At 38.6% G+C, this 23,747-nt stretch overlaps 1 long non-coding RNA gene across 1 annotated transcript; it reads left to right on the top strand.

The window, feature by feature from the left end:
• The first annotated feature begins 13,055 nt into the window (after positions 1 to 13,055).
• LOC129784935 (uncharacterized) lies at positions 13,056 to 16,595 on the top strand. The gene is made up of 3 exons (XR_008748237.1): positions 13,056 to 13,170; positions 13,631 to 13,711; positions 16,384 to 16,595. It is a non-coding gene; the product is annotated as an uncharacterized LOC129784935 (long non-coding RNA).
• The last annotated feature ends 7,152 nt before the right edge of the window (positions 16,596 to 23,747 follow it).

Genomic DNA, 23,747 nt, shown 5'->3' with positions numbered 1-23,747 from the left:
TCATCCAGTCAGATATTCACTCTTAAAATTCCTTTCTGTACTTTTAGCATTATGGGAAATGAGAGAGGTAAGCTCCAAGCCACATATGCACTTCTTAGGGTGTTCCCCAAGGAGACAAATTGAGTATCATCACCTTCAATTCATAAAGAGGGATTTAAGGCAAATACAGATTAAATCAGATCTCAAAGTTCATGCAGAATATCTGCAGCACAGATGGGCTTTCACCCAAATTTCTTTTCTCATCCAAAATATCATCCTTCCATTTTATTTTAATGATTTAATGTCTGGATGAAAAGTTCTTTTAAACAAAATTTTTTGTCTTAATCACATGACAACACTTTGGAACTTTCTCCTAACAGCTTTAGGAAAAACCTTAGAAATTGGATGCCTTTTATTTATATAATACGGGAAGTTACATGATTTAATTCAGACAGCTACAGCCAACATTTATCTCATGAGATATTTACATCGGGTTTGTCTTGCACACGTTGTTATAGTTCTGTATGAATATGCTTCCCACCAGCAATGATGTAAAATGTTACAAGATGCCAAGTTATTGCTTAAAATGTTGCACCGATTCCCAACATTTGTTCCCTGGAGATATGGAAAAGTCTGGCATTATGTATCACTGTCTTCTAAATACGAACATCTTGAACAAAACAATCAGTGAAGTACTGTGATTGTTGTCATGTCTGTAAAACTAATATTTCAGCAGAGTAGAAATAGGAGCTCCCAGTCCACAGATTAGGGTCAGATTTGTCCTGTAAAGGTGAATGCAAAGAAAGATTCTTGCAAGAGGACAAAACAGGGATTTATTCTGAAGTACTCATGTCTCTGTAACTCCCTGAAAGTCTTCAAGTAAAATCAGGATTTTCCAAAATTCACTCAGAAAAGGTGAGTAGTTTGCAGTTTCTTGTCAAAGTGGCTATTCCCTACTTTCTTTAAAGGACAACAGAGTAATTTCTTCTGAATTCTAGATCAAACAAGATAATTACTATTTAAGGATGCAAGACATTTTATATTGGTAAAATGAATTAGTATAGAAGAGTGAAGAGTGTTTTCAATCTCATTTGTAGCTTTTTAGCTATTTTTTAGCCACCTGTTGAAATGATACCAAGCAACAATGGGAAAAATCTGGCCATCTAGAGAAAATGTGGGCTCTAAAGTTGACCTGAATTTAATTTCCAGTGCTTAATTCCTGTTTTCACTTAAAGAAACAAAAAAACAGAATGAAAGAAATTAAAAACAACAAGAAGAAAAAATCATCCTAGTCACAGCCAATTTGTCCACAAAAAACTTTTTGTAACAATTAACATAAATTATATTGTCTTCAAATAGAATAGGCATATGCGTTTTCCAACAAGCTTGGCCTACACAGAAGATTGTTATACGGCCAATAACAATAATATTTTAAACAAGAAAATATTTTTTTTAAGTTCAGATGCCTCATTGGTATTAATGAAAAAGCTTTGCTTTTTTTTTTTAGTATTTTATCCACCATTTCACATGGAACTTTTATTGGTCTCTAGTTTAGGAACAACTTGGTGAATTGCTTTCAAACACCACAGAAACATTTATTTTAGATTTTACCTGTAGCAAACCTGGCAATTTATGGACAAAACATATTTTTCTCAGCCTAATGCAAAGGATGAGGAGGGCTAGAAAAACACTTTTGAATTATTAGTTCGTTGCAGACCTTAAAATTGGACAGACTTTTCCTCCCCCGTGACCTACAGAAAAAACTATCACTGCTTTCTTGGCTAATGTAGCAATGTGTTCCATGTGGCTGTGTGGCAGCGATGGCATTTCTACAAAGCAGAGCTCTGATCTTCATCATCCACTGGACTCCCATTCCCATGTCATGTTAATTTTCAGTGAAGCCTCATACACATGCTGGGTTTTGCCTGGTTACTCCTCTTTTTTCTTCCTTTGCCCTTTTCAATTTATTTATTATGTTACTAAGAAAGAGCATATAGGGTTCATCTTTGATTGCTAATACATTATTAATCACAATCTACCAAATAGTTTGAAGCAAAATCCTATCTGTCACAGTAAGCTGTACACTTCTGTCACTTGCAGACAGCACTAAAACGGCAAGATTTTCTCTCCCAAATATCTAATATTCCCACAATTTCCTCCCAAACTCATGCATTATCTCACTCCTGGAATATAAAATAGCATTTGCAAATGCAATGGGAACATAAAACAGATTAAGAAGTGTCTTGAATTGTTCCCTGCAGAGTTCTGTAGAGCTGTCTCCACATGTAAGCTCTGTTGGTTTATATCTCCCTTTGTGTCCACAAAACTGTGCCGTTTGCAGGCCAGGCTTCTGTGGAGGGAAGTTGTTTCTTGGGTGCCACACTGCAGCAGGCTTCTGCTCCCTCAAAACCCTTGTATTATCCATGTAATTAGTTCACACAGACTGATTAAGAACAACATCCTTCAGCCTGAGTAACTAGAGTTTGTTTTCACTCTACCAGATACTTTTTTCAGCCAGTTAGAGCTTCTGGAAATCAGGATAGTTTCGATCCATGTGCTGTGATATAAATATAGAAGCTTAATCACTCACCTAGATGTGGAACTGTTACTTTAAGAAAACAGCAATGTTATTATTAAAATAAAGAAAAAGAGAAATGAGTAACAAAACCATGGAGACATCATGATTTTCCCACAGTGAATTTTGTGACTTCTCATTATGGGGTTATGCAGAGAAGTGAAAAATGAAATAATTACATTTTAAGGTTTTGTGTTCGTAATGTTCCCACATTAAGTACAGGGGCATAGATACAACAGGACCACCGCTGTGGCTGGCACAGTTCGCAGTTCAGTTTGTGCTTCAGTCAAGCATCAAGATACTTTTAGAAATAATCCAACGTGCATAGAAATGTGTCATAAGCACCTTTTGAGTGAGTAAAGCTTCATAGCTAGAACTTCATCTAGTTACAAATATATTTTTTTTCAGAAACTGAATTTTAACAGAAATTGTTGGCATTAATCTTTAATTCATTTCTTCAATATCCCTGTGTGGAAATTCATTATCACTCTGGCTATTGAACCATTCCTTTATAAGTTCACGTGCTTGCAAATAACTTCTTACAACAGAGCAGAAAATGTTAAAAAAATACGACATGGAAAATAACCAGGAGAAATGGTAACAGCTTCGACATGTCTTTCCAGGTGGAGGTTTTTCTTCTACATTGAGGCAGACAGCAGTTGGAGTTCTGATGGGTTTTAATATCCAGATCAAGCAGCTTCCTGATGGTTAGAGTTCACCTGGTGCAGGATCAGTTACCAAGGAGAAACTGTGATGCAATTTGTCTGTCTGCATGCCATTTGTGGACCTCTGCAGCAGAAATAGTTGTGTAGCACGCATGGCTGTTAGAGGTTTTGACTGATATAGCCCCAGAGCAGCTTCACAATGAGCCTGGATGGGGAAGAGACTGGATGCTAGGATGAGACATTCTGCTCTCAGCACAGCAACAGCTTACAACTGCAGCTCTTATTAAAGAGCACTGCTGAATTGCTAAGAACTAAGCATTTTGCTTGTTCTGGCAAAAAGTCAATGAGTGAAAGTAAAACTGCACACACACATCCTTCTATTGTTCTGTTTGGAAACCTTCCATTGCTCAACAACCCTGCTCCATGAAAGGGGAGAAATGATGAAAACAATATCCCCATCTGAGGATTTGAGAACACTTATTTAAACCTCCCCTCCGAAACATCTATCTACTGCACAAATCCAGGTGAAAATTTCTTTTGTGAGATCTTTAGTTCTGCAATCATTACCACAATAGCTTTCAGCCCACCCACCTGGAATTCCTGAAAGAACTACCAGTATTTTATGCTGAAAGTCCCTTTTACAAAGATCATTATAAGTTACATATTAATGAACTAATTTGATAGAATTATTCTGCACAGTAAGCCATACTACAGCTAACAGTCATATCAAAAGGGCTAACTTTTGTCTCTCTGATTATTTTGCAAAATCCTTAATCTTTGCCTGACAGGTTCACTGTAATTTTGTTTCTCCGGGGAAACCTTTATCTCCCATACAAGTTCAGACTCCCCATTTTCATTATCTGTACAATGTGTTGACATATGATATAACCAGCAACCGCACAGAATAGTAACACTGAATGGCGGGAGAGCGTCCCCCTGTTTATATTACATGAAGGTTGATTTGATGGGCTGCAGCAATTGCCTCTGAGAGCAGACATAAGAGCAGCCTGACTCTTTCAAGTTGACACTTTGCAAATACCATGCAGGGCTTGCCACGGCTGCATGCTTTGTATCAGTTGCGCCAGGAGATACAGTAAATGTCACTCCCAAAGCTGCACATTACTAAATTAGTCCTAGTGTCAATTGTTATCTGGCAGCGGTCAGTTGCCAAGCAAGCACTGTATTTTCAAGGGCTTGCTGTTTTACAATGAAAAAGCACAGGCCCAAGAGGGCTGAAGAACTGCAGACGTTGGCGGCTGGAACACGTGAGCATTGCCAAGCGGCACTATTTCCTTTTGTGCTTCCTAATAAGGCAACTCGTGTCATTCCCTGGGTGCTTGCTTACAAACAGAAGACCAAATTCGTCCCTCTGTTGTACTCTTCTGTAAGCACCACCGAGTGTAAGCAGTGGCAGAAGCCAGCCCAAAGGGCACAATTGCAAAAGCAAATACAGTGTTGCACAGCCCAGACAGAAGACACATTTTTCCTGATGTGGAGAACTGTGCGAAGTGCTGAAACCCTGCCTCTGTTGCCTGAAAACAAAGTGTGTTACCACGCAGGGGTTTCTTACTCTTCTGCACTTCAGCCATTGCAAAAAATTACACGTTTCAGACCCCTGCACAAAAGCCCACCTTATTTCATGTTTCATACATACAGCGCTGTTTGGAGGAGAGGGTATTGAAAAAAATAATCACTGGCCATGTCTGAATGTTGTTTTCATAACATTTCCTTTCTTAGCATGCAAAACAGTCCACAACAATATGAAAGGAAAAAAAAAAAACCCACCTGCTTTAAATGACATCTTACTAGTTAACATTTCTTAGTTTGTGTTTTAAAACAAACTCAGTTACATCTTATTTATCTGCATTTTGAGTCTTAATCTTCTCCACTACATCTTTATTCTCCCATGTTATAGTTAACTATGGCTTCAACTTAACAACTGAAGTTAGACAACTGACTCACAAGACACACTCAGAAGATTTACCCTAATGCCTTGTCTTCACTGAACACTTTTACAAGAATGTAGAAATAGACATAGACTCAGACTTACGCACCTCTCTTTCAGCATGGTATAAAATGCCTCTTGTAGGCCAGCACAGGATAATAGGATAATCTTTTTCCTGCATTAGGTCTCAACCTGTCTTTATACTTGTAATTAGGATTAAGTCCTCAAATTGTGAAGTTTGGAGATTTGTAAAGATATATTAAAAATCTATTTTTAACACTGGGAGTGGGGAGCTGTCTTGCCTTTTCTGTAAAAGCCCTAGTCTTGTCAAAGAATCCTAGAGATGACTTAGCAGCCAACTACAATGTACAATTTCAGCCTCACTGATTTAGACAGAAAATAATGGGTCCTTGAAATTCAAAGCCTCTTTGCTGCCACTGTCCCTGTTCCGCTCTTATCTCACTGTTTCCCCACTCCCATTTACCCTTGACATCTGTTTCACACAGTAGATCTGTTGTTAGCAATATGCCTAGCAATATGCCCAGGTCTTCACATTCAGATCTGGCTTGTAGGTCTGGACCTCACATGATGGCAAAATAGACCTCACCTATAATTCATATTCACTTTCCTGTCATAGCAAAGAGGAGCGAAGGCCTGGACAAGGAACAGATTTACTGGACTGAGAGAGAGGACCATGAGGTTCTGACACAAGTGTACTTGGCATATAATAGGGGAGCAGCCTCAGAGCAACACTTTTCCACTTTCCACCTGGATGCTGCAGGCAGCTGGCTGTAGAATTTTGAAATGCTGCTCTTCTGGAGGGGGCTTCTTTGTTCAATAGGTGACACACTAGCAAAGATGACGAAGACATATGAATCCCATTCCTCTCTTACCTGGTATAAATCTGAGTCTAGTGGTGCCAAATGAGGTAATTTGAATATGCATCAGTGCAACTGAGTCAAATTTGGACTTAGTTTTTTTGAGATAATGAAAGGAAAATATCCTGCAGGTAGGTAACATTTTTTTTTCAAGTGTTACAAAACAGCTCATAAAATATCCCGCCTAAACAATAATATCTTTTGAGATGTTTATGTAAAATAGAAAACCTTTTACAGAATAAAACACCAGAGTGTTACAAATCTTCAGAGACACCCACTGCCTTCTTTCTGGAACTGTTCCTGCTGTCTTATCTCAGTGGTAGGATTTGTGACTGATACTTGCTAGGGTGCCAAATCTATCATGGGGATACCCTTGCCAGGGAGAAGAGATGAAATTAGTGGTATTGTGAGAACTTGTGCCAAGATACAAATGTCCTAAACAAAGGGATACTTAAAGAGGTAGTAGAGACAGGAAAATAGCTTGGTTTAGCTACACCACCACTCACTTTCTCTCCAGACACTTTCTCTATATGTATTTTTAATTAACAATACTTTAAAACACTGCCTCATTTTCTTTTGCAACATAATTTAATTTTGAAAAGGCTGGAGGACATCTCTGCCACAAGTACCTAGTGACTTAACTTCCTGAAGCTGTCAGGTTTTTCAAAGCTGTTATTGTATATGGATATGGAAGGGAGTGACAGGTTTTACCTACTTCTTGGTGAAGATAAGGAAGTCTTTTAATAGGCATTAGTAAGCACAATACCTTCTCCATTATTCCTTCTCACTGATCCCTCTTAACAGAGAGTAGCATAGACCTTTTATTACAGCACAGAGCTAGGATGGAGAGACTACTGCCACACCAAACTTCTGTACTTTTATTGGCATGTTGCATAGCATAAGCTTTTCTTTGTATTCCTCCAAGCAATATAAAGAACAAACATTTAGAAGAAAAGTAAATATTTTTTGCCAATTCCAAACTACCTAGCTTACGAGAACCTTCAAAATCTCAGTTAATTTCTCACAGAAAAAGGTTATCAGAAAGTTTTGGCATATATACATTAAGACACAGACCAAACTTGCAGGACAGTACTTTTTGAAACTGGATCTCAGCACAAAGGGACAGGAGATGAGAAATCCAGCTTCTGCAAGGACGCCGATCCTAATTAGTTTCACCTTAGAAATGTAAAACTACGTTACAAGCTTTTAGGACCCACAAAGCTCAAAGATCTGTAAAGAATGTCACAAATTTTATTGCAGTAAATTTGTCCTGCAGTTAAATTCAACCATTAGAAAACTTGTTACATAATTAATATTTGTTTAACAGGAGTCTTTATTAAAGGTTTCAAAAACCAAAAATTGCAGTTATTGAAGTATTTGGAATCATATCATCCCTGTGAGACGATACCAGTCTAACTTTGTGGATAAGAAAAAGCTGTGAACACAGGGGTTAAATACTCATCCCAGGTCAGAAACTACGACTTGGTGGTAGAGCTTGGAATATAAACCAGACCTCTCAGCAGCCAACACTTCGCTGTAGCCACATGTTCACTCTTACTTGTACTGGGCAGCCAAAATAGCAGGCGATGTTTCTCACTGCTTAATTCTACAGTCACGGCCTGTGGCAAGGAGTAAAGCAGAACTGTTTTGAGTGGGCCTGATTCCCTCTCTAGCAAGTTTAAAGCCACTTACTTCTATGAAGTTATTCTTAATTTGTCCTCATGCATCTAACAGAAGCATCAGAAAGTTAGGATAACAATATTTCAAATACACTTTTAAAGTCACTATAAACCATCTGTAAATCTCATCTATAGGGATTCAGTGACTTTAAGAGATGAGGGGATTTCTATGTCTGTTTGGTTTTTTGGCAGAAATTCAGACTTTTTGGTTTGTTCTTCAGCTGCACAGCTTAAATCACACCTAGTTTGGTTTTGCAGTTCTCAGCCAGTAGTGATACAAAGGTTTTTATACTTTACCAGTTTCTCTGCTGACTTATGATATTATTAAACTAACAAAATAAAATCCCATTTCCCCTTTCAATTATTCTTGTCCTGCCCAGCACTGTGGAAGAATACAACATGCTAACCCAGGCTCAACATTACAAACCTACATACTATTTAGGAATACGCACTAAACCAACATGCCAAAATACACATACAGTAGGAACAGGGCATAAAGCAATTCCTGAATTGCCAAAATACACATAGCAGCATGCCATTCATAAGTCACTCATCATTACCAGTATCTGTACACAAGCATGCAGGAAACCAGCCCTTCTCATTAGCAATGATGGTTTGCTACCAAATTCTTGCACAGATCTGCGGCAGGATTGTGTACTGAAACAGGCATGAAGTTTCTACCATAAGAAGCCTGCATATACATATATATATATATATATATAACAAGACTACCTCCATGAACCAGCAGTTTGAGTTCTTTTAATAACCTTTCAGGATGCAGACACTTATTCAGCAGTTAGTAACAGAAAGCCCCAAGTAATGATAAAAAATATCAAAATTCTTCTATTTGGATGTCTCCATATCATCAAGAAAAAATAAGATTCACAGATTCCAGTGCTTCTTCCCATTCACAAGAATATTCACCATCTTCATCATGTAGTAAATCCTGCTTTCTTCTCCAATACTTCTTTTTTTCACTTATTTCCTTGACAGATCACAGAGTAAGTGGTAATCCAACCCTTGAGATACTAGCAATCTAATCTAATCCGGTATTTTATGATTTATCAGTTTGGTCAGATTAACACAGGAGCTCCAACAAATGTTATCTAAACCCATTAGATAAATAAACTCAATAAGCATCATCTTAGCTCAGGCTGTCTAAAACCTACCTTAAAAGTGACACAGGTCTGTCTGCAGCCTTGGATTTTTGGGGCTAGCTAAAGGTGCAATTTGTACTTATACAGATGTATATTGAGTATACACCCATAGAAGATGTGTTGTTTCTTATTTAATCATATGCATTTAATTATTCAAGTAGTTCCTCAACATTCTGCACTTAGGCAGAAATACTTCAAGTGAATAACAGTTCCTCAGGACAAAAGCCAAATAGATTTCAATTACTTTGACTCATGGATAATGTAGATCTTAAAACACTTTTTGGAAGGTAACAATAGTGTGTTACTTCTGTATTTTCTCTGCTAGCTTCTCAGAAGTGTGTTCATTCCTCAGAGTTGAACAATAATCATATCTCTGATTGGAACTAATTTCTCTCTCTCTCTCATAAGTATGCATTTGAGAGGATTTGGGTTTCCCCCATACAACTATACTTAGTCTATGGATTATGTTTTGCAATATTTGGAAAGAATATCACAAAAATGCCAAAACACTTTTACCTGCCTGCCTGCCTGCCTGCTTGCCTTCTCTCCTTTGTTGAGCTGAAAGTGGCCTTTCACTGCAAAAGTTGCAGAACCTTTTTCAATGGATGAAGACTCATGAGGAAGAAGAAAGAGGAATGACTACTGGTACCTTTGGTCTACTTCTGCTTCAGTTCTGAACTTTTATGATGAGCATCACTTCTCAGTTTGTAAACCACCACCCAATCCACATGGTAGACTCTTTACTCAAAGCATAAATGATTTTCAAAGAAATCAGAGGAATTTGCCTTTTCACAGATGCAAATTCCACAAAAATCTGGAAGGTTCTATAACCCAGTTTTCTTCTACAATTTGCACAGGGAGACAAACCACATCAGTAAAAGCACTCTTTCCCACAGCCTGTGAGAGGGTGTATTACCTAGGCTGTATCAGCCTAATAAAAGTGCTGCAACTGTCTCTATCTGTATCCCTATCAGTGTAGTTTGTGGCTACTCTGCGCAGAGCCAAGAGCTTTCACTTTAGCGGTCATCACACCAGATATCGATGGAAAACCAGAGGTATCTCCAGATTAATTAATCTGCAAGCTGAGGACTAATAGATAACTTCAAGGCCTCACCAGTGTCTGCTTCTTCATGATGCAAAAGAAAAATGAAATATCAAGTCAGTGTATGCATACAGACTCAACACTGTCTCAACAGAGGGAGTATTAACTCAGGTCAGAGAAGTTCAAACTTCAAAAAATGTGAAAATCCCGTATGAACCTAGATCCATTATGTGCTTGCTGATTAGGCGCCATAAGACAACTTTACACACTCAAGTATCAGTCATTTAGACAGTAAGTAGCCAATAAGACATAGGTACCTGCAAACTTTCACAACACTACTTACCTAACTTCTGTGGAACAAAGTATCCAAGCGCTTTTTCAAATCCCTTAGCATATACTTTTCCTTCTTTGGCTATTAAATACCTGTTGAAACCTGGCTTAAAATATCTGAAGTAGAGCAGAACTGCTTGTCAGATGGATAATAATATCTTATATACTGCAGGACACTGTTTCATCCTATAATAAATGTATATTGATTAAAGAAATGGTGGCATTTCTAATATGCATTTATTTATATATTCTATTAATATAGATTACGCTGAGTTTTTTGCAATGACAATGTGGCATTAGGAAGTTGTAAATATATGTGGACCTTCTGAAAGAAAAGGTATCCAAACCTTAAACTCTAACTGCTCAGGAATATCAAATGAAATATTGGAAGCCTTAATAAAAGATTGACATTTTCTGAGTGCTTTCTTCTAATGCACACTCACAAATCCACAATTGCACAAACACAAACTTAAAAATAAACGAAGGGTTTAACTGATAAAATTCCTGAACACAGACATAATGAAATGATTGCAACCGGTCCTTGGATTCACTCCATGAACAGGATATGGAAATACAAGGAAGAATTCAGACAAGGACAAGGAACTGTCTATGTGCCACAGTAAAGACAAAGTGATTTGGTCAGTGATATTTGCAAAGTGAAAACATGTCTCAGGAAAAGGGAAAGGATTTGACTGTCAAAACAAAAAACAAAAACCACACAAAAACCCCACAAAAACCCCCAACCAGCCAACAAAAAAAAAACCCAACAAACAACCAAAACCCTACAACAAATAGCTGAGTGCTGAATTTAGAAAAACAAGATATGTTTTTCTACAAATTGGGATATATAGAGCTGCAAGCGTTACACAACTGTACTGCTATTCTGAATGATTAAAGTATTTTTAATTTTTTTTAATAGAAAAGGTGGTGTTTCAAATACTGATTTAGTAAGGAAGGACATTCAGTAGGGTGAAGTTCATCACAATTAATATCAGCTACCTTAGTGTATACAACTATATCATACAAGGCCAAAAGCCCAAGTTTTTGCCATTCGTGATTGATTATTTTTTTTCTGGCATCCAGGGTTATAATCACCAGAGGCCCATCTCATCATTCATGTTTAATCTATTTTATAAGAAACTCTACAGCCTGCATATGCAAAAGCCCAGCCCAGATGATCATAGCAATCTTTTCTGGCCACAGAGGGTAGGGCTCTACAAAGCCAGTGTGACTCAGTGTCTTTCTTCATTAGCTAGACCATACCTAATGGGGCACAACTTTGCTGCTGCTTCTCTGTTGGTGAAGCAGATCCTTTAGCTCCAACAACTTGGCACCTGTCCTTCGAGATATCATGCTCTGTCCCGGTAGAAAACCCACCCAACATTTTTAATTCAGTAACTAGTTTAATTTTAGGCCACTTTCCCAAGTTTGTACCCCATTAGGTGGCAATATCTATCATGTAATTTCCTGTCTGCAGAGGTGAATAAAGAATAACGGCTAGAAATAGAAGTGAAAAGAAAGTACAAGCACTGAATAGAGCAATGTTATGCAAGGAACTAATCTAATGTACTGGAACCAATTTAGCAGTAACACAAAACCAACATTCATGGGAATTTTTTTGCTAACCAGGGCTTCATTTAATATAATTTTGGAAGATGTTCCTTTTAGAAAGTTCAAAACATATGAAAAATGTATAAAATTGACTTAAAGGACTGATTTTATTTCCAAAAGATACCATTTAAAAAGCTTACATATGGTCCATTTTATTGTTTTAACTTGTAAAAAAGGAGGAATTTGAATCTATGGAATTATAATTGGTCTGAAAAAAAGTCTTTTAAGTCTATTTCCTTAATGTATTAAACTTGTTTAGACACTTCAAAGAATTTTGACTTGTATATCAAGAACTGTCCAAAGATAAATTAAGCTTATTATTATTTCACTTTATCTCTGGCCAGAACAGTCCCCTCAGATCCACAAGTCATTTGCAGAGATTTCTGGACTCAGTTTCTGTTATGCAGATGATATTGTTCCATCTTTAGATGCAACAGTTTAAAAATGTAGTCATGTCTCAACCCTTTTTTCTCACTGGTAGTTGTGTTTCCTTTTGTTTTGTTTTTTGGGGTTTTTTGGGGGTTTTTTTACATTGGTCCTTAAGTTTCTGAGATTAAGGACTATTAAGCAGTGTTTTTCTATAACTCAGAGAAAAAGTTTGAATATCCAACAATTAATGCTTTTCAAGTTTCCAATCTGATTTCACCCAACTGAAAGACTATAGGCTAAAACTAGATAAGCATTTCAGGTATTTGAACTGCAAAGGGCACAATATTAAAAACTAGACCCAGTGTGGTCAGTTAACCTTGGCTAGGAGCTGAACTCCCAGCCAGCCACTCACTCACCCCTCACAGTGGGACCAGGGGAAAAAATAAGGAAGAAGAGGAATGAGAAAGCTCATAGGCAGAGATAAAGACAGGGAGATTGCTTACCAGCTACTGTTGTGGTAAAACAGATTCAACTTGGGGAAATTAACTTAATTACTAGCCAATTAAAATAAAAATGTAATTAATAATTTTGGTAGTGTGAAACAGAAGGTCAAACATTAACAGCAACACCTTTGGTTTCTCAGGCTCTGCTTCTTGCTTTCACTTCTAATTCCTCTACCTCCTCATGTGGCACAGGCAGGATGGTGGTGGGGGCGATTACGGCCAGTACGCAGTGGTTCCTCTTTGCTGCTCCTTCCTCTCAGCTCCTCTCTTCCCCTGCTCCAGCCTGCGTGCTCCACAGCTGCAGTGGATACCTGCCCCACCACGGAGCTCCTCCTCCTCTGACCTTGGTGTTCCCTCTCCTATTTCTCACTCCTTTTTTTGTTCCCTCTTCCCTGAAACAGGCTGCCCAGGGAAGTGGTTGAGTCACCATCCTGGAGGTATTTAAAAGACATATAGACATGGCACTTAGGGACATGGTTTAGTGGTGGGCTTGGCAGTGCTAGGTTTACAGTTGGACTTAATGATTGTAAAAGTCTTTTCCAACTTAAATTATCTGTTTTCCCAGAGGCACCACCATCTCGATTGACAGGGTCGACTGTGTCCTGTGGTGGGGCCATTGGAGCTGGTTGGAACCATCTGGAGCCAGCTGTGTCTGGCATGGGGCTCCCCCAGCCTCTCCTCACAGAGACCCCTGCAGCCCCCACTTCATAGGAATTCAGTATTTTCAAAATGAGAATGATCTGTCCTTTAGTAATCTAAGGACTTAAAATAGATGACTCGCCACTGCTTTTGGCTACCCATAGATCAGTCACCACCATTTTCTCTTTTTGCTTGTAGATATGCAAGCATGCATTTTGATAGTATTAAACTGGTATTTGATTTTATTTATTCCTACAGATTCCTGCAATTATTTTCACTGCACTGCACCACTAGAATTGGGTCCTAATTCAGCAAAATTTAACTACTCTAGAATGGCAGGTAAGTATATGCGCTTAAGCACACACAAAAATCTCATGAAGTCGTAAGGTGCAGCCCTGTGTTCAGATGCCAGTCTGACTGGGGTCACTGGTTAAGGAAAGGTTGTCCTACTGGTCTAGCAGCCTTAGATAATAATCCTGTTGCTGACTGAAACACAAAATAAAGAGGTCTTTTGTCCAGGTGGCTTACGCATCTGAGTTTTCTTCTTTAAACAGAGTTTTAGATTGTCTCAGGAGGCCAAATTTTCCTCATTTTGCTCATGAGTGAAATTCTGCTGGCATCCAAGGATATAATAACCACACTTTAATGTTACACAATGCAGAGTTAACATCATATCAAAAAAAGATTGCTATGAAGAGCTATAATTTTATTCATACCGCTGCCATTAAGGCATGCAAACTGGATCTCAGTGTGCTCATCAAGGGGCCACTCTAATTATTAGACCTGTAACCTTTGAGCAGGAAACAAGGTAACAGAACAGCTTTCATTTCTGGAGATCCAAACCACACAATGGCATTTAGCATGGCCATTACTGCAGGCAGACCCGCAGTGCTTGAAATGACTTTCTACTAGACCAACAGTGAAGGGAAACTATGAGCTATCTAAGCTTGAAGGAATTGGACAGAAAATGAGAAAATCAAGGAAAAATGAGATCAACAATGGTGTGTATTGTCTCCTTGGTGCAAACACTTACTTCTATTGACATTCATAGGAGATGCATGAATTCAGGTGCAGATTTCTGGGGCTAATTCTTCACTCACAAGCTTTTAAATTGTGCATGAGTGAAAATTTACTGGATGGAGACAAAAGTGACCATAAGCTTCCCCCACTAGCTCAGCATATAGGGCAAATATATTCCCTGAGATTTCCTCTGCAGCTCCAGAGTCATCATTGCATTACTGCTCAATCATGAAACATCCCTTTCCCTTTGCAAAAACAAGGCAGGCTATGAACCGTGGAGAAACAAGGACAAAAAAATCAGATATATCTCATTAATGTATTTGTACATACTGAAAGTTTTGTAAGGTATATCACTTCTTGTCCTAAAAAGGGCCTCCAAAATAAACTTGAGAGCTTGTACTGCAAGGTATTTCTCACTGTTTTGATTACAAAGGGAGCACAGAGACTAGCTCTGTTGTAGGTCCATGTTTGGTCAGATTAATATCACAACTTAAAATTATCAAATGTATCTTTTATGAGACTAAGGGCTTTCACCACTTCCAATACCAACTCTGAGCTATAATCACTTAGGTTTTGCCGCCATAAAAGAATGTTACAGCTACATTACTTTTATAATGGGAAACAAATTTTTATTCTTCCACTGTCTTAATGCTTAAAAATAACTATAGTTTTTTTTCTAATTTTCAAATGCCCAAAGAAAATAATGATCCAGGAGAGGCCAGGCATGATAAAAATCTCATTTTAAAGGTGACTACTTGGGAATATTATATTACTGAAAACAGGAATAGTTACTGAACAAGAATTAGGTACTGAACTGGAATGAAATCTGCCAAGAAAAACCAGTGATACAGAAAAGGAAATAAATGTAAAAGGAACAATGGCATAGAGAAAGACTACAAAGTGGAGAGGGCAATAAAAAAGGATAGATTAATAGCGGTCTTGTAATGCATTCCTCTCCAACCATTTCTGTCTGTAGTTTTGCATACTTTCCCTGTTTAGGCTTCGGTCCCACAGATAGGTGTGAGAATAAAAGTTGACTCATGATCAGCTCAACAGGAATGCATTTATGTTTACACTTCATTACAGCTTCAGGATCTGAAGAAGTGGGAGTGACCTACTTCTTACTGTTTGTAAATAGTTGAGGTTTGTGAGTGCTGAGACTCAAAGGGAAAATGTGTGTTTACATGGATGGCAAGGATCTAGAGTCAGAACAGCTAATGAAGCTATTGAAATCATAGCAAACTACTTCTTCAGAGACTTATCTAATCTCTAACATTGATTAGAAGGCCTTAATACAGCACATACTATATTCTGCCTGGAATTGCCTCGGATTGTGCTTACAAGCAATTGCCTTCAAAGACAGGAATTTTGGCCAAGTGACTCGAATGCCTCATCCAGTGTTATAATTTTAGGGGTCGAATCACCTACAGTACTTTTACCCTTGTTTTAAAAAGTGCTGAGCACCTGCAATTACCATTGAAGTCAGAAGACTCAGTATTTAGAGGGTCAACACCATATCAAACTGAATCAATGCTAATAAACCGCTTTGTGCAAAACCCAGGAATGTATTTCTTGTGTAGGCAACAAAAGCCATGTTCAGCTGGGGAAGACCTGACCTTCACTGGGTTATCTGTATTCCAATATGTTTTAAACCTTCTATGTGCTTGGGAAAGGAGTTGGAAGTGGGGTGAAGTTGAACTAAACAGACATTTCATAGACATGGCTCACGGACTAAGGGAATGATACTTGTGTGTATATATCAAAAGACAAGAAAGGTGATGGTGTACTGGAAAGTGTGGAACCTGGACACAACATAGACGGTACAGAATACAGGGTGGATATTGTCATGGTTTCAGCTGAGATAGAGTTAATTTTTTTCCTAGTAGCTGGTACAGTGCTGAGTTTTGATTTTAGTATGGCAATAATGTTGATAACACACTGATGTTTTTAGCTGTTGCCAAGTAGTGTTTATACTGTCAATGACTTTTCAGCTTCTCAGGCCCTGCCAGTGAGGGGGCTGAAGGGGCACAAGAAGCCGGGAGGGAGCAGAGCCAGGACAGCTGACCCGAACCGGTCAAAGGGATATTCCATACCATAGAGCGTCACGCTCAGTATATAAACTGGGGGGAGTTGGTCGGGAGGGGCCGATGGCTGCTCGGGGACTGGCTGGGCATCGGTCAGCGGGTGGTGAGCAGCTGTACTGTGCATCACTTCGGGTGGGGTTGAGGGTGGGGTTTTTTTACCCTTAAGTATTTTTTCTCTTTCTCTTTTTATCTCCCTTTTCATTACAAGTATTATTATTAATGTAGTGATACTGGTATTATATTTTACTGTTTCAGTTATTAAACTGTTCTTATCTCAACCCATAGGCTTTACCTTTTTTTTCTGACTCTCTTCCCCACCCCACTGGGGAGGGGGGAATGAGAGAGTGGCTGCATGGTACTCAGTTACTGGCTGGGGTTAAACCATAAGAATACTGTACCTACTTAACATGTTGGTGAGCTCTGGCAATTAAATGCAGAAGAAGCTATGTGCTATTCTAAAATCCTAACATTCCTTGTATCAGCTGGCCCATTTACACTTTTTCTGTGTTCTGCCAGAGCTGGGAAAACAGTCCTTCCTTGTCGTGTCGTCTCACCACCTCCAAAATGTTCAACTCAGCAGGCAGGTGATGTAGAGAGAATGAAGAGAGTGGGAGCCCGAGCATGTGTTAACACTGTGTGTAGCTATAGATCTGACACATTCCCTCTGAGAATTTCTCCACTTCCCCACGCTCTTCCCTAGGCAGATAAAATCCACACTGCTTCAACACAGGGAAGTACAGATGAGAAATACAATCATATTCCCGGCCTCATAGCCTCCAGTGAAAGTACTGTCTAGTGAAAGGGCACTCATGAGGCAGAATCCTCCTCTGGCCTCTTACATGTGCTTAGATTTACTTGCCTGCAGTCAGGTTTTTGTCTTCAGGACTGATCAAAAGCATACTTTTTAGTGTAAAAGCTAAGAAATGCATTTGGAAACAAGTAACAAAGTTTATATTTTTGCCATCAAATTTGCACTGGAAATCATCCCTCTTGAAGTGCTGTACCACCACTTAGCACACAAGAAACATAATCAAAATAAATCAAATGGAAGACATTTTATTTGTGAAGCAAGATCGTGTAAACTTGACTGGACTTTTATCTAGTGAAAACGTTTCTAAACTCATGCTTCTCTTTGTGTTGTCCCTTCTAGCTGTATCATTGCCACCTTAATCTGGACAGACTTTACCTGTTCATTTAGGTTTCTCTAAAGCTTTAACTACCCAAAGTCCAGAGTGGTGTATCACAAGTCCGTGTGAGTTTTTCCATTACCCTTTTGTTCAGAGCAGATTCCTTATAAGACCTGATGCCCTCCATGATTCTTGGCTGATGAGGATTTGTACCCTGACATCTTAACTCACCCATTACATGTCCTACCTTTTATATTTTGTACCAGTACTGAGGAAGGTGCAAATTCTCAAAGGTGCATGAGGTCTTATATCTTACTCTGCTAAGTGAAGCTGGCAGTTCCTATGTAAATCACTTCATCTAGTTAAAGTGACCAAGCGCCTGTTACACTGACTTCAAGGATAAGGAAATTACCTCATCTGAATGTATGTCAGCTGTGCTTCCTGATCTCTGAGGAAATACTGAAGAAAATATAAATATGCCTGCAGTGTCTGATGTCAGCCATGATCTGCTCCGGTTTAGGTTTCTATATTTCATTTGAATTCACACTGCATTAACCATATATGAAGTGTGCATTATGTGAGGATTTAGGTGTTGCTTTTCCTTCCTTTTTTTCTTTAGCAGTACAATAATCCAATATTTTATATCACCAGTTTCTCTGCCTTCCTTGTGACTGCTCCAAATTCATGCAGATGTGGAAAGCTGAATAGTCAGTACCTGTATCGGCATTGGTGTCTCAGAACACAGACTCAACATTTTGTTAGCCTACAAAATATATCTAAATATTGTTATTAAGCACCCAGTTTTTTACCAGTGTGTCCTGATGCCTGTCTGTTCAAAACAATAAAATTTATCAAGACACCAGGGTTCAGTAGTCAGCCTACCAATACATGAGATGAGCCGATATGAGACAAGTACATTTCAGGTTTACAGACATTTCCTTTCTCTGACACTGTGGCTCCCAATTCCACTACGCTTCTGCCATACACACAAAAGTGCTTCTACTCTGGGCATGATTCTCTGAAAGCTGATGAACAACACAGGACTTCCAGCAAACCAAAAATTATGTCCTGGGACTCAAGATATATGTCAACAGACTGGATGGGGCAAGTGTTGAGGTGAAAACGACTCCTGTGTTACTTTCATCACCGCTAGGCTGCTTGGTGCACCTCCTGTCCTAGTCAATGACCTAAAACTAGCCCCATGTTGCATTGGCTCATGAATGACCTTCTTCAGCCTTCAGGCTGTACAGGAGACAGGCTGACATTGACTCAGTGAAGTCAGAGACCTGTTCTCAGTTCTTCCAAACCTCTGTCCACCCTGCTCACCTGGACAAGAGAGGGGAATGGAGGCTTTCTGTCTCAGAGCCCTTCTCCAGGGCAGCTGATCCATGGAAACTGGCATTCATTTATGCACAGGGCATGATTATCTTTTCCAAGGACCAACAGTTAAGCAGAAGTTGAATAATTTTCTGAATACTAGTTAGCTCTTTTTTCCATTTCTGAAGCACATAATTTTTCACCTATGATAATATAGTAAAATACCAATCTTATCCTGAGTTATTTTCTTAAGAAAAAAGGGGCAGAGATAGGAGACATCAGGGTCACCCCATAGAGAGAAGAAAAATAGAAGGAATTAGGGTGTTTTACAATTAGATAAGTGATGTGAAATCATTTCAAGATTATTTTATCAACTTTTTTCCCTCTTTCACAGTCCAAAATAATAATTTCATATTAACTATTTTAATTGTATTTTCCTTTAGAATGAGTGCGCTTAAGCAATACATTTAAAATAAAGCAACAGTGGACAATTAAGTTCTGAGGCAGAGCTGGCTTTATTACTATTGGGAGAATATACTCTGTGTTCATGTTGGTCTACCCAAGTTAATTCTTGAAATTCACCAGTATTTAATTTTCACCAAAAAAAAAGGATGTGGAGAACACTTTTGACTATTTAAACTCTCCCATTTCTATGTGTTTGAACCAGATAGGAGGGCTTCTTACTTGTTTACTTTAAATATTTTTGTATGTCACCAAGTATTAAAAAATAGCTAAAATAAAAAAGAAATATTTTAATGCTGTTTAAACAGAAGACTTTGAGAGAAATAAAACAGCTTGTACTACTTCTTTCAAAAAGGAATCTGGAATCGTCAGGTTTTGTGCTGATTCTGAACAAAGCCAAGTTTTGAAATCATTAAATACAGCATTCCTACTCTTGGCACTGGATTTGTAATGAATTTCTGCTTGATTCTGCTTTCGTTGCTGCTGACCACAGAGGGCTATGTTGACCTGCACCTAATCCCCTTCAGCAAATTATTCCACTGCAGTGTTTCTCCCTTTAACTTGGTAAATTCATGTTCCTGCTCATTACTGTTTAGTTATTCTTTTGGCTGAGCATTACATAGATATTTAGAGAACAAGACTTTTGTAGATTTTTTCCCCTTTCCGGTCAGATGGCTGCTTTAAAGCAATATGTTTTGATGAAAAACAGGGTTGCTTTTAAGATATGAGTTTCTCTTTTTTTTTTTTTTCTTTCCCTTAATTTTTGATGGCACCTGGGGTAGGGAGGCCTGTTGCCTGCAAGAAGGAATGCTATATATGTGATGCTTGTGAGTGAGGCAGCATCACAGGAATGGAATGTGGAAAATTGTCTTGTCTTGCTTTTTCTTTTCCCATTTATTTTTGCTGGTTTATGTACAGCCTTTTCCTTCCCTCACTTTTTTAGTGGGGTTTGTTTTTTTTCTTTCTTTCCTTCTTTCTTTCCGACTTTTTAGAGGAACTTTTAGGAAAGCCAGCTCAATTTATGCTAGCAATTACCCCAGAGGGACAGGAACTAATTGCTCTAATTATTACTTGAGGGTCATATGGGGAGATTTAAAGCCTGAGGCCAGCTATAAAGGAGCAGGCTAAAAATTACCTTTCTTGAATTTGACAGTCAGTTGATAAATCCTAGTGTTGCAATGTTCTTAACTACTGGGGGAGAACATGATAGAACAGGTGGAGCAAATGGAACATAAATATGTTTATATTTCTAATTACCTGATTTTTCAATAGGACAATAGGCTAGATTAATGAGACATGTTTGCAATAAGATTCTTCTTTGTTTAGAGAAATTATTTTTAAGAGTAAGACTACCCCACGAGAGCACTGATACACAGAAGACATGAAAGGACCATCACCATAGCAAGATGATAGGGCTCACTTAGGCAAAACCAATGATCAGGATGAAACCCGGCAACATGTAGGTAATAAAAGTAACCTGAAAGTCCAAAATAGGAATCAGTAGTTACTGAAGTGACAAGCCAGTCATTCACATAACATATTTGTTAGACTTCAGCAGCCACGTCCAGCACTGAAGTTTTGTTTTGGTGAAGTTTTAATACCTTTAGGTTCTTAAACTTTTCTAAAGTCTTTGTGGAAGAAAAGTCTTTCTAGATGTTGCTATAATATCAATTAAATATGAAAACATGCTTGGAAACTTGTGGTCATTTTAGCATTAATACAAATATAGTCATTACAGACCTGAAATAAGTCATTTGAAGGGCCTTTGTTCACCCTTCAACAGTAAAATTCCAACTGTCTCAAAAACTTAGAAAAATGAAAAAGAAAAAAAAAGAAAAAAGGAGGAAAGAAGACCCACAGAAATAAAGCAGGTAAAAACTTGTTTTAGTTATTTGTATTTGGACGTGATTTTTCTTTCTTGTCTGGACAAGGTCTAAAGATAGGTTTACACCAGTTTTGATTAATAGATTAAAACATATCCTGGATTTCATGCCAGAGTCTTCCCTTGTATTAAGTGACAGAATGAATCCTGACCTGGGAATAGGTTGCGTATGTGAAATGGGAAGGAAAATTTATCTTCCAGATTCTAATCCCTACTGTAAATCTTGCAAGCACAAGCGCTCACCAGGGCTTTTTTTTTGTATTAAGAGATAAAGAAGACTTAGCTGGTACTAGCAGGTACCAGTAAATGTAGCTTAGTTTGCAGTCACCTTGTTCATTGATAGCTGACTGTAATGGTGGGCAGTGGGCATGAGATTCCAATGGGAAAGCAGATTGCCTATCTTGCCAAGGTTTAGGAAATGAGTGAGAATGTAGTCAAAAGTGTAACAGAAAAGCTGTTATGTAGGTTATGTATAATCACCAGGCTCTGTCAGGTGTTGATGTAGATTGTGCTCAAGCCTTCACCTTACAGAAAATGGTGCTCACACCTTTAATAAGGAGACTTGATTAAAATGCCATAAACACACAGTTTTGTAGGAAAACAGAGCTTAAAGCAGTGGGAAGCATTAGAGGCAGCCAATTGAAGAATACGGGGGTGTTTTCTAAAGGTTAGGAGAAATCACTCCTGAGTAATTCCATCTTTCCCATACACATGGAAAAGATATTTCCATATTTCAGTTGAAACAGGCAAAAAACAAAACAACAACCGAGCAAGACAACATCTGTCAGAAATGCAAGTGACAGGTTCCTGTCAACAAAACATTCTCTGAATTTTCAGGCTTGGAGTCTTGAAGACTGGTGGTGTTTGAAAATAGTCTCACTCAGAGTTTCAGTTTTTTGTTTTCAAGGAGTCATAGAAAACCAGGCAGAAAGGGACATGGCAGAGTCATCTTATCCATTCTCCTCTCCCCCTCAAAAACCAAGAGCTACTCTGTCTACATCAGCCCTGACAGAATATTGCAAGAGCAGCTGCCACATTGAGGCGGAAGAGTCCCAGCCAGAACTTTGCAGTTCTTAGTAAAACCTACTGAGTCTTAGTCTCCTGCTGTGCTAAGCACAAGAAGCACAAATATTTGCTCCAGGCCTGGCACAACAAGGCACAGAGCAGTGAACGTCCTGTGCCTTTGAAGCAACCCTTGGGGGAGATTTTACTGGCTGTCCCCAGGCTTGCAGAAACAGGCAAGTGTCACCTTAGGCTTTGTGTAAGAAGCTGTGCACAGGAGAAATTCATATGGTCCTTTACAAAGTAGTGGTTGTGGGGTTTTAGTGATTTCTAGCATATAACCACTAAATATTCACATAATTAGTATTGTCTTGGTAATGGATAAGCTAGGATGTTCTTGCTTTATATATTTTTTTTCTCTTAAACCCCCATTGTGTGCATAAATATACAGAAACACACACACACACACAAGTTACTACAAAAACTTTAGCTGAGATCTCCAGAAGCTGAAAAGCATCAAAAAGACCACTGGATGCCTGTGCAAGCTGTTCTTAAAAACCTCTAGTTTCAAAGATCACATTGCCCTCTCAGTCAACTGATGCTACAGACTATCCTTTCTATTATAAAGTCTTCTCTGAAGTCATATTTTTAATAGCAAAATTCACTTTAATAACAAAAGTCAATTTAGTAGCAATAAGAAGTTTCTTGGACCATATTTCCAAAGTACTAATTACCCTTTGTACTAGAGCAGTCTGTCTAACCAGTATGTTTCTTTCTGAGTTTTTATTTCTCTTTTTATTAATGTACCTGTTTTTTCTGCTCCTTTCCTGTTCTTGCATCATATCCATGTTGGCTGCTTATTACAGATTAGATTGTGCCATTTGGACATTGGAAATTGTATTAGTGCAAAGTGGGGCCCATCCAGAGGAAGCCCCTACTGAGGCTACACAGTCCAACCCTCCCCACAAATATTATGTAGTTATCGTGGTAAAACATTGTCTGACACCCTATCCTTTTTAATAGAAAAATTTACTTCCTCTAGTACAACTGCATTTTTGGGGTGGATGTTGTCCTCCTCCACTCACAGCTTCCTTTGATTCCTTTTCCAGTACCAGGACATGGGTAGTGAGTGGGCTGCACCATCTTCCTGGGGGCAGGGACGTCTTTTGCAACAGTCTCTGCATGGAGAGAAGAGGACCATACTTCTTTGGTCACAGAACACATAGATTTTCATGCCCATACTGCCTGTGAAGTTGGTGACCTGTTAGTGACAGGCAGATGAAGGGGACATCACAGAGGTGTCAGAGATTTCAGGGATCTGATATGTTCTATTTGTCTGAAATGGCAAAGAGGCACGTAAGAACAGCAGATTCAGATAGCTATGGGACATGTGCTGGTTCTCCATAAAGTTGTTTTGTTTGCTAGTCATCTTTTTGTTTGGAAAAATCCCTGGGTGGGCCAAACTCATCCTGGGGTATCTG

Source organism: Falco peregrinus, chromosome 7, assembly GCF_023634155.1.
Source record: "Falco peregrinus isolate bFalPer1 chromosome 7, bFalPer1.pri, whole genome shotgun sequence".
Lineage (NCBI taxonomy): Eukaryota > Metazoa > Chordata > Aves > Falconiformes > Falconidae > Falco > Falco peregrinus.
This window is presented reverse-complemented; position numbering and strand designations above follow the sequence as displayed.